This window comes from Lycium ferocissimum, chromosome 3 (assembly GCF_029784015.1).
Source record: "Lycium ferocissimum isolate CSIRO_LF1 chromosome 3, AGI_CSIRO_Lferr_CH_V1, whole genome shotgun sequence".
NCBI lineage: Eukaryota > Viridiplantae > Streptophyta > Magnoliopsida > Solanales > Solanaceae > Lycium > Lycium ferocissimum.
Genome location: NC_081344.1, coordinates 50,730,149 through 50,733,014, shown reverse-complemented (window position 1 = coordinate 50,733,014; position 2,866 = coordinate 50,730,149).

Genomic DNA, 2,866 nt, shown 5'->3' with positions numbered 1-2,866 from the left:
CATTCGAGGACGAATGTTCTAAAGGGGGGGAGGATGTTATATCCCGCATTTCGTGCGTCGGGACATTCCGAGCTAACTATGAAAAGTTAAGGACAAGACTATTCCGGGATACGAGGTTGAGACTTTTGATATCCGATTTTGTTTTAAGGCATAAGTTGCTTATGATTTTATTGGTATGGAATATTAAGAAAAATTTGGGGTTAAAAGTGAATTATGGAAAGTTAATTAATTTTCATGAACTAGCCAAATAAGGCCACTTGGCCGTGGGACCTAGGTGTGGTTCCCACACATGACTTGGCCAAATTAAATTCATCCAAGCCATGTGTGGGCCATGGACACATGGATGAATCATGTATTCTATTAAAAGATGACAAGTTAGGCATGTGTTCATCATTTTATCCCTCTAGAAGCATGGAGAAATATGGAGAAAAGAAGAGGAGAGGGTTCGGCTATGGAGGATAAAAATAGAAGACCAAAAATCTTCTCCAAAAAAATAATTTCTCCTAGCAATTCAACTAATTGGAGGGTCCTAAACGACATGGAGTGGTTGTTGGAGTAAGTCATCCGTTCATTTTTGCAAGCACCAACTCAAGCCATGTTGAAGGACTAAGTGAAGAAGGTAAGTTTTAATTCTCTTTTTATGTGTTATGAAGGGTTTGTGCATGTTGTAGTAAGTGGAAATGGATGAAAATCATGAAATCTTGGATGTTGGTGTTGAACCGTGTGGGTTAAGTTTGGCCGTGTATATGTTGTATTGTGTAGGGGAGAAGAACTAATTTTATTTAGTATGTTTGGAATGTTGTGTTGTGGATTCTATGATAAAAATGAAGGTTTAATGATTTAAGTTGAAGTTATATCCGTTTGTAGTTTGTTGTCAAAGTTAATGCGATTTTAATGTAACCTCTTGTGATTATGAAAATGAAGTTGTTAACATGTAGATTGTTGGTGTAGGTTATGAATTTGGAAGAAAGAAATGTGTTGTTGTTGTCCATATGGGAATTTGAGAGGTTTCGGGTAGTGTTGCCCCTTTGGTTGGGCCGTTTGAATATTGTGTGAATTGGTTGAAATATTCTTGGATTTTGTTTGAATAGTTTCGGATTGGTATTTGGATGTATGAGCATTGAAGTTGGCTTAATGGTATGTGGTAATTTGAAATAAATGGAATGTAGTCGAATTATGTGGAAAAGAGTTATTGACGTTAGAACGCATTTTGAATTAATTGTCGATGTTGTTAGTATGATTGTTGGTATTGTTGTTGAAGATTTGGCCAGTTGAATTCTCGGGGTTGTTGACTTTATAGGGGAAATCTTTCTTAAAATTTGTCAGAATGAAATGCTAACTTAGAATTGGATTTCTAAGCGCTTGTGACTGATGTTTGGTGTCTAATGACATTGTTTTAGATTTTGGGAAGCCGAGAATTAAATTCGGATTAGCTAGGAAGTGGACAAGGTATGTAAAGCTCAACCCTTCCTTCTTTTGGCATGCCTTAGTTATATATAGGCTATGACACGAGCCTCGAGAAAATTCTATTCTCGCGATCCGAGCATGTTTATGATTCTTATTTGTTTCTTGGTATTCGCATGCTTGATGTGATGAAAGGTTTGGCCCTTATGTCTTTGGAATATCTGATTTTCAAATGTTGCATAAAAGTTTTGTTTTCAAAGAGTTCCGTAACTACGAACGACCGTAACTTTCACAGAAAGGCTCGGATTGCCTCGATATGTTCGTAGGAGCTTTTATGGCATATGATGACTATGTTTTCCATAGGCGGGCCCGGCTTGGGTCGACACCCGTCCGTGGGTCCCGCGACTTTCCTTTATGTAATTCTGATGACTTTTGGAAAGAACTTAATATGACTATCTTTTCGACCCCCGAGTATGATTATATACTTATCTGTTGAGTCTGGAATGATAATTCTTATACTTATGATTCCGATGCGAAACTATGATTTCCAAAGTTCTATCTGATATGTTCCCGAGTGGCATTCAGGAGAAAACTTGATTTGACTATTCTCGGATTTTAAATGATAATTCGTTTTGACTATTCTATGGAGTTTTTGAAAGTGATTTAAGCGCATAGTCTTCCACGACTGCTCGTGCATATGGTTATGTCTTTCGCCGAGTCCGGGGCCGGTTATGTATCGTGCGCACTATATGATATCTGGAGTATGATGTGTCCGGTTCGCCGAAATTTTAACTCTATTATTGGGCCGGGTGCCACCGTGTATATTTGGTGTTATGGTGTGTCGGTTCGTGAGCCCCTCCGCTATTATGGTAAGGATGCCGTGTATATGTGATATTGACCACTGGATTTTTGACCGCGGTATGTCTGGTTTCGGAGATATGAAATCTTCTGGAGTATGATGTGTTATGGCGTCATTGACGGGCGGGCGACCATATTCTAAGAGCCCCTGCATGATTTGTGTTTTAAAAGTAAGCATTTTGATATTCTGGATTATGCATTTATTTTCTGTACTTCTGGTTTTGATTATGATCCTGTTTACCATATTCTATGCTTTGCATACTCAGTACATATTTAAATGCTTGACCCTTCTTTCTTCGAGTTGCGTTCAAGCCGCAGCAGTCTGATACTTATTTGGAGGATCCATCGGCTTAGGATTCCTGTTTAGCCATCTTGGAGCTCTCCCTTGTTCTGGAGCCTATGTTTTGAGTACTGACTCTTCCGATGCATGTGTATATGTCTTTTTATGGGTACGGCGGGACCCTGTCCCGTCATATGATTATGTTATTATTTGTAGAGGTCTGTAGACATATGTGTGGGTTATGGGTAATCCTTTGTTCAGTTGTGTCCGTGTGATTTGTGATTTGGACGTCCCCCTATACTACGATAGCCTTATCGGCTTATG